The 14,385-nt window shown below is 40.5% G+C and overlaps 2 pseudogenes; one reads left to right on the top strand and one right to left on the bottom strand.

Annotated features, from left to right (window-relative positions):
- LOC102840066 overlaps positions 1-14,385 on the top strand; it is a 1,013,887-nt pseudogene that overhangs the window by 278,097 nt on the left and 721,405 nt on the right.
- LOC102817244 overlaps positions 12,665-14,385 on the bottom strand; it is an 8,899-nt pseudogene continuing 7,178 nt past the window's right edge.

Genomic DNA, 14,385 nt, shown 5'->3' with positions numbered 1-14,385 from the left:
TCAGGATTATTGTTTAATTAACATATTTAAAAATTAACTTTTAATTTTAGAATAGTTTTAAATTTACAGAAAAGTTGCAAATATGGTACAGAGTATTCCTGTATGGAGTCCTTGCATGGTGCTGTTGGATAAGCACTGGGCCTCTAGGTCAATTTAAAACAAAATGTTGGTGGTTCAAACTCACCTATGGCTCCTTGGAAACCCTATTCACTACGAGTTGGAACTGACTCAAAGGCACTTAACAACAAAAACACCATACCTCACACTTGGTTTTCTGTTGCTAACATTTTACATAACTATGGCACATTTATTATAACTAATGAATCAACGTTGGTATTATTATTATTAACTAAACTTTATTCAGATTTCCTTAATTTTTACCTAATGTTCCTTTTCTGTCCAGGATGCCATCCTGGATACATTACATTTAATTGACATGTCTTCTCAGCTCCTCTTGGCTGTAACAGCTTCTCAAATTTTCCTTATTTTTGATGACTTTGACAGTTTCCTGATGGTAATCTCATGACTGGATTAGACCTTGCTTTCTTAGGGTTTGGAACCTGGGGCAAAGAGAAAATCAAAATGAGTTACAGAGCTCTCAGTATTTGAAAGGTATAAGTTGTCTCAAAGGAGACAATTTTGTTTTAAAATAAATGTCTGTCAGTGGGGATTTACAGAAGAGGCATTGGGTGACAATCATCTCTCTCCATCCAGAGCAAAAAAGAGTGAAGGCAGTCAAAGATTCAAGGAAACAATGGATCCTAATGACTAGCGGACCACATGAACCACAGCCTCCACTACCTTGGAACTAGAGCTGTCTGACTAGAGTGTCTGACTATCACTCTGACTTAACACTCTGATTCAGATTAGACTTGGAGGAAAAAAATGAAGAGCAAACATCAAAATCATACAATAGATAAGACTTACTGGTCTGATAGAGACTGGCAGGACCTCCAAGACCATGACCCTTAGACATTCCTCCAGCCTGGAACTAAGCCCACCAAGGGGATCAGCTTTCAGCCAAACAAAAGACAATGGCAGAGACACCAGGGAGGAATGCATTCCTCAGAACTATCAACAATATGAGATCAAAAGGGCAAAACATTTGTCCAAAAACAAGGCTCAGAAGGAAGGAAAGACGGACAAATGGGGAACACAAGGAGAAAGTGGGAAGAGTGCTGTTACATTGTGGGAATTGCAACCAACATCATGAAACAAAATATGTAATGGAAAACCAATTTTCTCCCAAATTACAATGCAAAGTTCCAAACAAGCCAACAAACAAACAAACAAAAACACAACTTAAAAAAAAAAAAAAAGAAAGAAGAAGAAGAAAAAGGTGACAGTTACAGAAATAATTTTCTCATGGCCACCTTTCACCAAGACCTGCATAAAATACCAGGTCAGGATATTACATTTTGCTCCAGTGAAGGTCATCTTTTGAGTGTTTTGGATAATGCATTTGACTCTTTAGTCGTCTGGTGTTTTCATTTGTACCATAGATAGACTGTATATGAGAGGAGTGGATGGATAGCAACTCTATCAGATTAGCTTCCCTAGTTTTTAAGAGTAAAAACTTAGAGTCCTGGGTTCAACTCCCAACTGGACTACTTCACTAGGTCTCTGACTTTGACATCTTTAAGCCCCAGCATTCTAATCTCAAGATGGAGGAAATGATAGCACCTACTGAGGAGTGCTGTGGTTAGATGAGATGAGAGACACACCAGAAACGAATGTTAGCTATGGTCATCAGCATTATTCTCTCAACTGAGCATTCTAATGGATTCTGCATACCTGAGGGTTTGCAGTGAGTCTCAGATCCAAACCTGAAGTGCTAATGAGGTTACTGTCATATGCTTTGGAAACTGGACAAATAGATGGCAGGATTGATAGTCTATTACGAAAACTGAGAAGAAGCCAAATCAGTGATGTAACTTAGATGGAAAGCTACCTGCATTTGAATGGATCCAGACTCTGGCTCATCCACAGATAAAACTAGGTTTTCTCTAGGAATTAACTTAGGGTTACCTCTGATCTTTACAGAGGTGATTAACCAATCCCCAGATTCCATCTCATAACACAAGCAAATTGAGTTTCTCTTGAAAACAAAGTTTGCATTTATTATAGAAAAACCTGAGCAGGGCTCTCCTGATTCTGAGTGAGCTGGTTTCTCTCCAAACCTCCTAGTTGTTGAACTAGCTACAAAATGGTCGTCATCACCATTTTAATTTCCAACCCATGAAACAGTGTACACGTTTACATCATGAAAGTATTGAGTGTGGATCAACTGAATTTTAGAGGGCATTTCCCAAAGACAGTCATTTTCCTTTTGATGTAATCAGTATTGACCCATGCTTTCTGTCATGATAATTAGATTCTAGAACCTAGCCCCTTAAAGCCTTTCCTGAATCATGACATAAAACTACATCCCACCATTTTCCAATTCTCCGTGGCAGGAAGACATAGCACTATTTAAAAGTGTTTTCGCATCATTAATATAATTATGAAGAAGATGCTAAAACATTGTGAGATTTACTAGAACTTGAAACCATTCTTCCTACCTGAAATATTGCAGGTGTATTGATATTTGGAAATGGCTGACCATTAAGGATTTGGGTTCTTTAAGCTTGTATATAGCACTGGATTTTGACCTGTTGAGAATGAATTCTATTTGTGTATTTGGGTCCATGCCTAGGCTTGGGGTCATTGTTCTTTGATGATTGGAACTCCATGAGCTCAGCCAAAGCATTGTGAGCACCTACTTCAGCACACTTATTTTATAAATCCAGGGGCTGAGGGCATAAGTGATTTTTACATAGGTCAGAAGTACCTGAATTAAGGGCCAAGCTGAATCTAGGGCCCTAGTACAGTTTCTTTTGAGTCACAGATCAACTACATTGTCTATAAATTAATTTCCTCATTAACTTGGGAAAAGTTGCTCGCTCCTTCCTCTAGTCACCTTCTGAGCTAGACTTTTTTCTGACATTGTTTCTCTTTCATTACGCATATTTCCCCCCTGTGTAGGCCTCTTCTAGTAGGCTTTGAGCCCTTTTAGGACAGTGGCCTTAATTCTTTTCTGAAATCCTGCATCATGGCTCAATATTAGGCATAGAAGGTTCTCATTTGATGCTTGCTGAATGAATGAATAGATGAGTGGAAACATCATGCTCAGTTTCATGAGTGGTCTTCACATTCATATCCAGCTGCCAAGCATTCTTTATGACAAGGATTTGCCACTAGTCTGCAGTATGGAGCTGGAGAGCAGACCTTTCTTTCTTGGGGCATAGTATTTGAATGCTTTGGGTGGTTCCCCAGTTGTTGTATATACATAAGGATTATTTTCCATTCCGTGGTTCTTCCTAACTCCTGCTTAAAGACACTGATGTCAGAGATACAAGGGAATTTAGGGCCATCTAGTACCTTTCTTTCTCATATAATTCCATCTGTCACATAGAAGGGGATTGAATGGAACTGTTATCCTTAGGGAGCTTGGTGACTCCTTAGGGTAAGCACCAGACTGGAAACCACAAGGCTGGTGGTTTGAGCTCACCAGCTGCTCTGTGGGAGAAAGACGAGGTTTTCTGCTCCTGAAAAAATTTAAAGCCTTGGAAATCCTATACAGGGCCATATGAGTCTGAACGAATTCAATGGCACTTAATAATATACCTATCCCTAAGGTGGTACTGTAGGATAAACACTGGGCTATTAACCACAAGTTTGGTGGTTCAAATGCACCAACTATTCCACAGGAGAGGGACAAGGTTATCCGTTACCATAAAAACTTACATCTTGGAAACCCTATAGAGGGTTGCTCTGAGTCAGAATTGACTCCATGGTAGTGAGTAGTTTTTGTACCTAGTCCTGAGTTGGTTCCCAGAGGACAATCAAATGGAACTGGTGACTTGATTTCACATGAAACTGAAATAGAGTGGCCCTTTTTATATTATTTTGATGGAATAAGTTAACAAGACCCACCCATTTGGGCTTTAGCAAGATTTGTCATCTGGAGATTCCAGGTAGAAGCAATGATAATTATCAACTGGTCCTTCCTGATGCCTCACATCTGGCCTCTCCTTACAACCTGTCAAAAAACACCTTGCACAACTGTCTTCTTCTTTCAAATGCACTTGGGACAATTCTTTCCATAAATCAGCTCCACTGAGTGTTGTCATGATTCATGTGGATGTGACCCGAGAAGTGTCATCTGGGGTTTGGAAAGCTGAGGGTGGGGCTGGAAAAATGAGCCTGGTGATCCAGGTGATGCTTTACCAAGGGTATGTGAACATGGAGCAGGTCCATATTCTAGATAATCTGTCACCATCCCCAGTTCTTGACCACCAATCCACCTCTGACATCAAAATTGTTGCATTTAAAATTGATTCAAGATAAGTGTAGGTGGTAGATATGTTAAGCTATATTTATCTAAGGAATTGGGGCATTAGAATCAATCTAATCAATAATCAATCTATCAACACTTACGTGCAAAGGGTGAGGATGAACATGCATGAGATGGGATACTCCCAAACTTTGTGAAGACCTTAACATATGGGTGTCTCCTGGGGCAAGGGGCTTTTTCTTGCTCCTCAAACTGGGTTCATCTTGAGAAAAATACTGTGTCTTTCCATTCCCACTGGCAGCTTCATGGGGTCGGGCTGCCTTGCCCCCTCATCCTGGGAGTGTCCTGTGTCTCCTCTTCAAACTGTGAGTTCCCTGAGTTAAGAACTGGATCATCATACAGGAGCTTCCCCAACACCAGATGAAATCTATGGACACTCAAGCCTCAGACTCAGGATCCTGTGACGTGTACTAGCAAAGGGCAGAATGGTTCACTTCCTTCTGCCTCCGTGGTCAGTGTGGGCTGTGCAAAGGACAAGAGGACAGTCACAGTACCAGCATCCTGAGTCATCTACACTGACCAGGCGGTTCCTCATAGCCACCACTGTATGTGTGTGTTTACATGTATGTGCATGCATGTGTGGCATGGTGGGTGTGGTATATGCATGTGGGCATATTATGGTGTGAGGGAACAGTGTGCAAGCCTCACATATGTGGAATTCCATAGTGTGCTGAGGAGGATGGGGAACACGATGTGCGTAGGGAGACAGGTTTGGCACAGCCTCACCTGGAATCTGACCATAGCCTAAAGCATGTTTGCCATTTAATATGATTCAGTCTCTGTGATGTTAATGGCTCAAGTGGGGTTGCCTTTGGAACTGGGGCAGAGTGTTCACGTGAAGTTCAGAGCCACCCATGGAAGCCTTATAAATGGAAGCCTGGTCTTCAAGGTTGGCTTCTCTTTTGGTTTGGGGAAGCAATTGCTCAGTCATGCTCCTTCCCACTAGCCTGCCCACACCCAGATACCTGCAGCCAGGCATCTCTTATTAAGGGCATGCACGTCCCAGAGTAACTCCAGTAACTCCATTAGAATACAGAAGACTTGTATTTAATACCCACTATGGGCCATGAGCCATGGGAGTCCTCGTGTGGTGTCATGAGTTTATGCGCCAGACTGCAAAGCCATTTGAACTGCAAGGTTGGCAGTTCAAGCTCACCAGTTGCTCCTCAGAAACCCTATACAGGGTCGCTATGCATCGGAACCGACTCGACAGCACTAAACAACAACAATATGAGCCATGGGGAGTCCTGGTGTGGTGCTGTGGGATAAAGCACTGGACTATAAGGTCAATTTGAAATGCAAGGACAGTGGTTCAAACTCATGAGCTGCTCCTTGGAAATTCCATTCAGCGTCATTATGAGTTGGAACTAACTCAACGGCACTTAACAACAACAGCCATAAGCAATGGAAGAGTCCAGGTGTGGCACTGTAGAATAATCACTGGACCGCAAGGTCAGTTTGAACCACAAGTTCGGTGGTCCAAACCCACCAGACACTCCTTGGAAACCCTACACAGGATAACTATGTGTTGGAACTGACTCAATGGCACTTAAAAACAACATGAGTCCTTGTGTGGTGCTGTAGGATAAGCCTTCAATTTCTAACTGCGAGGTTGGTGGTCCAAACCACCAGTTGCTCCTTGGAAACCCTAAAAACTACAACACCTAATAACTACAACAACAACAACATGAGCCATGGAGAGGAGCCCTGGTGGCACAGTGGATTACATGTTGAGCTGCTAACTGCAAGGTTAATGGTTCAAGCTTAACCAACATGGAGAAAGATGAGTCTGTCTGCTCTTGTGAAGATTTACAGTCTTGGAACCTCTTAAGGAGCAGTTCTCCTCTGTGAATTCGAATTGACTGTATGGCAGTGGGTTTGGTATGAGCGATGGGTTGAATGTTGGGCTGCTATTCAAAAGACCAGCTGTTCAAAATCACCAGCTGCTCTGGTGGGGGAAAGATGTGATAATCTACTTCTGTAAAGGTTTCCAGCCCTGGGAACCCTATGGAGCAGTTCCATTCTGTCCTATAGGGTCACTAAGAGTTGAAATTGACTTGACAACAGTGAACGTATATATATAACTTGTTATATATAAGTCATCGGTCTTGCAAAATTCTATCATGCAATCTCCAGCCTCATTTCTATCACCAAGGCCATTTCAACAACTGAGCCTTTCTCTTTATTCCAACCTTTGCATTCCAATCACCAGTGATTATCAATACAGCTTGATTGCATATTTGGTCAATTTCAGACTGAAGAAGTTGGTAGAATTCTTCAATTTCATCATATATATATATATATACATGTATTTGTGCCAGGTCTCTTGAGAACCTTTGAGATGGAGGAGGAGAAGATGACAAATCCCTGCTGTCTGGGAGCTCCCAGTCAGTGACGGAGACTTCCATGAAAACAACTGAATTCCATTCAGTGGTCTCATCTCTGGGGTATGCTGTGTGTGTGTGTGTGTGTGTGTGTGTGTGTGTGAACAATGAGCAGTGGGGACACACACATCAGGGGCAAGCAGAGCTCAACCTGTCAGGGAAGGAGGGAACTATGGGGAGAGCTCTAGAAAGGACACATCACTTGGGCCAATCTTGAGAGTGGTTACCTGGAAGACAAGTGGAAAAACACGTGCAAAGTCTAACATGTTCTGAGAGCTTCCAGGTCTCTGGGAGATTTAGGGCTATCAATTACTGTCTATTGTGATCTCTTTCTTTTCTCAATTCCTATACTTCCTGCCCTTGTTTAGTCACAGCCTTAATTAAGAAAACAGAAGCCTCCAGCTAGGGCTTCTTTGTCTCCCCATCACAAAATCAACAAACCCACATGTCTTCTCTCCTGTTACAACTAAGCAGATGTCCTGACACCTCTCAAAGGGCCATCCTTCCACATAGACTCTTCCTTTAACAAGTATTTATTGATAGCAGCTGTGTCCTAGCACTGCTCTGAGTGGTAGGGATATACTTGTGAACAAGAAAGAGAAAAGGCCCTCAGGGAGCTATTATTATGGTGGGAAAAGATAGATGATAAACATGCAAACAAAAAATATTGTTTCATATAAGTGCTATGAAGAAAATAAGCTAAGTGCATAGAAAAAAGAAGGGTGTGTGTGTGTGTGTGAGAGAGAGGGAGGGACTCCTAAGGGGAGGGGAAGGGAGAGGAGTTGGGGGAGAAGGAGACGAGAGAGGTCAGGACAGACCTTTCTATAGAGTTAGTGTATAAGCTGAATCCTAAACAGAGAGAAAGCCAGTCCTTCTTTCTAAGTACTTGAATCCTTAGTCTACTCTTTCTATCCTCAACTTCAACTTTATACTGGATTTAACATTACTTGTTGTTAAGTGCCACTGAGTCAGTTCTGACCCATAGCAACCTTGTTTAGGATTTCCAAGGAGTAGCCAGTGGGTTTGAACAGCCAACATTGCAGTTAGTGCTTATTGTAGAGCACCACACTTTATCCTAAGAACCAACAAGCAACACAAGTTTTCTTTACTCTTATTTTCTCTCCATTTTACAACTCATTTTCCCTGTTCATGTTTACAGCCAAACTATCTTTTCCTTTTCTTTTCTTTTTGTTGTTAGATACCATCGAGTCAGTACCAACTTGTAGTGACATTATGCACAACAGAATGAAATACCGCCCTGTCTGGCACCAATCTCACAATCATTGTTAGGCTTGAGCCCAATGCTGCTGACACCTTGTCAATTCATCTCATTGAGGGGGGTCTTCCTCTTTTTCCCTGACCTTCCACTTTACCAAGCATGATGTCCTTCTCTAGGGACGAGTCCCTCCTTAGAGACGAAGTCTGGCTATCCTGGCATCTATTGAGCATTCTGGCTCTACTTCTTCCAGCAAAGATTTGTTTATTCTTCTAGCAGTATATGGTACTTTTAATATTCTCCTCTAACACCATAACTCAAATGCATCAATTCTTCTACGGTCTTCCTTATTCATTAAATAACATTCACATACACATGATGTTATTGAAAATACCATAGTTTGGATCAGGCGCACCTTAGTCATCAAACTTACATCTTTGTTCTTCAACACTTTAAAGAAGTTTTGTGCCACAGATTTGTCTAATGCAATATGCCCTTTTGGTTGATCTGAGCAAAATGAAGTCTTCGGTAACATCAATCTTTTTTCCATTTATCTTAATGTTATTTATTGGTTCAGGAAACAAGGTTGTATCATCTGCATATCACAGTTTGTTAATGAGTCTTCCTCCAATCCTGATGCCATGTTCTTCTTCATATAATTCAGTTTTTAGGCTTATTTGCTCAGCATACAGATTGAATTAAGTATGGTGAAAGAATACAACCCTGGCACACACCTTTCCTAATTTTAATCCATTTAGTGTCCTCTTGTTCTGTTTGAACAGTTGTCTCTTGGTCTATGTACAGGTCCTTCATGAGCACAATTAAGTGTTCCGGAATATTCATTCTCCACAATGTTGTCCATAGCCTGTCATGAATCTATACAACTGAAAGTCTTTGTGTAGTCAATAAAGCATAGGTAAACATTTTTCTGCTTTCAGCCAAGATCCAGCTAACATCAGCAGTAATATCCCTCATTCCACGTCCTCTTCTGAATTCAGCCTGAACCTCTGGAAGTTCTTTGTCAATGTATGGTGGCAGCCATTTTTGTATTATCTTTAGCAAAATTTTACTTGATTTTGTCTGATGATTTCTGCATTTATTGGGTCACCTCTCTTTGGAATGGGCATGGATATGGATTTTCTCCCATCGGTTGGCCAGGTAACTGTCTTGTAAATTTCTTGGTGTCTCCAGTGCTGCATCAGTTTGTTGAAAGATTTCATTTTTGTATTCCATCAATTCTTGGAACCTTGTTCTTTGCCAATGATTTCAATGCACCTTGGACTTCTTTTTTCCGGATCATTGGCTCTTGATCATATGCTACCTCTTGAAATGATTGAACATCAATACAGTATTAATACAGTAGATCTGTGTATTTCTTCCATCTTCTTTTGATGATTGTTACATTATTCAATACTTTGTCCAGAGAATCTTCCAAGATTGCAAGTGGAGGCTTGATTTTTTTTCTTCAGTGCATTCAGCTTGAGAAATGCTGAACATTTTTCCCTTTTGTTTTTCTAACTACAGGTCTTTGCACATTTCATTATATTATTTGATTTTGTTTTCTCAAGCTTCCCTTTGAAACTTTCTGTTCATCTCTGCTATCTACTCATTTTTTCCATTTGCTTTAGCATCTCTATGCTGGAGATCAAGTTTCAGAGTGTCTTCTGACATCCATTTTGGTCTTTCCCTTCTTTCTTGTCTTGTTAATGACCTTTTGGTTTTTTTCCTGTGTGATATTCTTGATGTCACCCCACAGCTCTTCTATTCTTCTGTCAGTAGTGTCTAATTCATCAAATCTGTTCTTGAGACAATCTCTAAATTCCAGTGGGATATGTTCAAGATCATTTTATGGCTCTTCTGGACTTGTTTTACTTTTCTTCAGCTTCAGCCTGAACTTGTACATGAGCACTTGATGGTCTGTTTCACAGTCTGTCCCTGTTCTTGTTTTGACTGATGATATGGAGCTTTTCCACAGTCTGTTTCCACAAATGTAGTCAATTTGATTTCTGTGTATTCCATCTTGTAAGGTCCATGTGTTTCGTTCGTTTTCTTTTATGTTGTTTAAAAAAGGCATTTTCAATGAAGAAGTCATTGGTCTTGCAAAATTCTATCATGCAATCTCCAGCCTCATTTCTATCACCAAGGCCATTTCAATAACTGAGGCTTTCTCTTTATTCCAACCTTTGCATTCCAATCACCAGTGATTATCAATACAGCTTGATTGCATATTTGGTCAACTTCAGACTGAAGAAGTTGGTAGAATTCTTTAATTTCATCATCACTGGCTTTAGTGGTTGGTGTGTAAATTTTAATAATAATTACATTAGCTGGTTTACCTTGTATGTGTATGGATATTATCCTATCACAAACAGTACTGTACTTCAAGACAGACCCTGGGATGTTCTTTTTGATAATGAGTGAGATGCCATCCCTCTTCAATTTGCCATTCCTGGCATAGTAAACCTTTTGATTTTCAGAATCAAAACTGCCAATACCAGTCCATTTCAGCTCATTAATGCCTAAGATATTGATGGCTATGCATTCTAGTTCTTTTTTGACAACTTCCTGTTTTCTTAGAGTCATACTTTGTACACTACATGTTCTGATTATTAATGGATGTTTATAGCTATTTCTCCTTGTTTTGAGTTGTGGCCCATCAGCAAATGAAGGTCCCAAATGCTCTACTCCATTTGTGTCATCTGGTCAGCTGTACTCTGAGGAGCTAGCTCTTCTTCAGTTGTATTTTGAATGTCTTCTAACCCGAGGGTTGTATCTTTTGGCAAAGAAATTGAAGTTGTCAAGGATTTCATTGTTTCTTGGATCAAAAATCAATATTCATGAAGCCAATAATAAGAAATCAAACAATGTATTTCATTGAGCAAATCTACTGCAAAGTTTTTTTCTTCAAAATGTTAAACAACAAAGATGTGCACCCTGACCCAGGCCATGATCTTTTCGATTGCCTCAGATGCGTTTGAAATTTGGACAGTGAAAAAGGAAGACCAAAGAAGAATTAATGCATTTAAATTATGGTGTTGGTGAAGCATACTGAGTGTATCATGAACTACTAAAAGAATAAACAAAATCTGCCTTGGAGGAAGTACAACCAGAATGTTCCTTAGAAATGAGCATGGTGAGACTTCATCTTCCTTACTTTGGACCACTTGCTTGAGAAAGGCATCATGTTTGGTAAAGTAGAGGGTCAGAAAAAAAAAGGGGGGGGGGGGCGGAGGGGAAGAGATTCTCCTTAAAGGGGCTTGTCAAGTGGTTGCAAGATAGCAATAATTGTAAGCATGATGCTGCCCTGACAATGTTTTGTTCTATTATAAGGTTGTTGAGGTGCTGTGGGATAAGCACTGGACTGTTTACCACAAGGTTCAAATCTCCCTTATGGTCAAGTGCTTATCCTACAGTGCCACACCAGGCCTTAATGATGTCTAATAGCAATACAAGGAATCCTGGTACTGTACTGGGTTACAGACTAGGCTGCTAACCACACAAGGTCAGCAGTTAAATTTACCAATCACTCTATGGAGAAAGATGAGTCTCTCTTTTTTTTTGAACTTTTTTTATTGTGAATTATGTGTTAGTTTACATAGGTGAACATCATCTTTACATTCATCCTATCGTATTTTGTTTCAGTGCAATGATCACAATCCCCTGCATGCATCATCAAACAACCAAAGGATACACCCCACATGCCTGCCCCCCAGCCGCCAGCCCACAGCCCCTCTCCCTCCCTGAGTCCAGAGTCCCCAACCACTCCTTCTGTCCATATCATCGTCTCTGCCTCCATCTCTAGTGTCACTACCTCCCCAGAGAGGGTCTCGTACTTCGCTTTTCTCCCTTGATGGTTCCAGGGATCTCTGCTGAAAGATGAGGCTTCCTGCTCCAGTAACAATTACAGCCATAGAAACTCTATACAGAATCACTATGAATCGGAACAGATTTGACAACACACAGCAACCATCACCAGCAGCACATATACATGAACATATTCATCTTGGCTATGATGTCTCCACCAAATACTGCCTTATTTTTAGGGGCCTGGAACCTATCAATGTCTGGTATCAAGTTGTTTTGAAGTGCCATCCAGTCGGTTCTGACTCATAGTGACTTTGTATAGAGTTTCTGAGAAGCAACTGGTGAGTGAGTTTGAACCACCAACCTTGAAGTTAGCAGTCCAGTGCTTATCCTACAAGCCACCACACTTGCTTATAAAAAGAACAAACCAACATAATCTACTTTTTTTGTCTCTTCTACCAATAATCAAACAAAAAACAGAAAATTGAAACATGTAAAATACCATTAAGTAATCAAACTACAATTTGATTCCTAAGTTACAAAATCAATGTTGTTGTTAAGTACCGTGGAGACATTTCCAGCTCATAGGGACCATGCACAGGGTTTCTGAGGATGTAAATCTTTATGGGAGCAGAACGCCTCATCTTTCTCCCGCGGAACAACTGGTAGTTTCGAACTGCTGACCTTGAGGTTGGCAGCCCGACTCGTAACCACTACACTACCAGAGAAAATTTTTAATTTCCTTATACTTTTATCAATTCTCACCAAGGCAATTCATTGAAGCACATACAATGACAGATTTTTATCAAAGGTGGCAGTCTTTTGTGCAGTCTTTTCATAAATCATTGAGTCTAGAAAATGATTTCATAGTGAGTACCCATAATCCAGAGTAAAACTCCCAGGATGCCAGTTTTTCAGTTTGGGTTTCTGGTGTGTTAGGTGAACTACAGAAGTTAGTTATTCAGCATATTTCAGAGGTTTCATTCGTTCTTCATCCATCTTGTCTTCTTTGTTCTGTTTTCCACGAGTTCTGAATCTAGTTGCAAGCTAATAGTTTCTGTAGTAATTTCCACTTTCTGCACACATCCCAAGAAATCAGTTATCAGAACATTTTTTCAGGATCTCTCTGAAAAATATCAGTGCGATGTCCAGAAGTAGTTACACACAGACTTTTGAGACTTATCTGAAAAAAGCCATTCATGTTAGTTTGACTAGCTGGGTTCATTTCTTCCCCAAATTCCAAGACATAAATGTGTATCTCTGTCCATAAGATGGACTCCAATTGCAAGATCCAGCTGATGTGAGAGTGAATCTTCTTCCACTTGGTTACTAGTTACAGCCACAATGTTAGGAGAATAAAATCACTCATACATGGATGCTCCTTGACAAATATCAGTAATAAACAGTTCATTGTGTTGTCTTTTCTGCCACATTTGTCCAAAAACATCTGCAAGGTGTATGTCAGAAATTTCTTCAGAATCTTGAAATTTCAAGAAACCATTTCCACCATGTCTTCTCACATAAATTAGATTTACTTCTATTATCAGAAAGAAGACTTTTTTGACCAAGAAGTACTAGGTGTGATTCTTCCAATTAATACCTGTGAAAAATTCTCCAATTACCTCATAGTTTCTATAATCCACTTCCATATCATCTCCAGACACATTTAATTCCATGTTCTTGTGACTAAACACTGTATCTGGTTTTAGGTTTCTAGGGTTTCATGCTGTATCATCTGTAAGCATTAGAACAATGAGACTGTCAGGAATTCCTAGCTTCTTGACACTTCTACACATAGAGTCTTTGTAACATGTTTATAAATAAACTAGAATGGGGATGTACACACCCAAACAGTCTAGCTGTTTGTATGGTCCCTTCTACAAAGCAATTTAGCTTGATTCACAAGCTGTCAACCAAGCTGCTCAAGGACAGTAGCGATAGCCCTACCAGGGAAGCCATAGCTTGCACCTGGCAGTAGGTGGCAGCCATGTTTCCAGCATCAGGCTTTTAAATAGGTACTCAGTGAATGAAACCCTATGCAGGGTCACTATGAGTTGGAACCAACTCCACGACACATAACAACAGCAACAACAACAACAGTGAATGAAGGAGTCCTGGTGTGGCGCTATAGGATAAGCACTGGCCTGCAAGGTTGGTTTAAATTACAAAGTCAGTGGTTCAAATTCACCAGTTGCTCCTCGTAAACCCTATACAGGGTTGCTATGAGTCAGAACCGACTCAGTGGTACTTAGTAACAACAACAGTGAATGAGAAAAGTGAACTTTTGATGACTTCCGGAAAGTAAGTGACACAGGGCAGATCTTTTTGATCGGCTTATTCGCTGCTGTATCTCCCGCAACTAGAGAAGAGGCTGGCGTACAGTAGCTGCTCAATAAATAAATAAATAAATAAATTCAAGGAATAAATAAATGAATGAGGATCCAATGAATAACCTGTAGATGTTGTTGTTGTTATGTGCCGTGGAATCGGTTCCGACTCATAGTGACCCTGTACAGGGTTTCCGAGGCTGTAAATCTTTATGGGAGCAGAAAGCCTCCTCTTTCTCCCACAGAACAGCTGGTAGT

This window comes from Chrysochloris asiatica, unplaced genomic scaffold, assembly GCF_000296735.1.
Source record: "Chrysochloris asiatica unplaced genomic scaffold, ChrAsi1.0 scaffold00042, whole genome shotgun sequence".
NCBI classification, from domain to species: domain Eukaryota; kingdom Metazoa; phylum Chordata; class Mammalia; order Afrosoricida; family Chrysochloridae; genus Chrysochloris; species Chrysochloris asiatica.
This window is presented reverse-complemented; position numbering and strand designations above follow the sequence as displayed.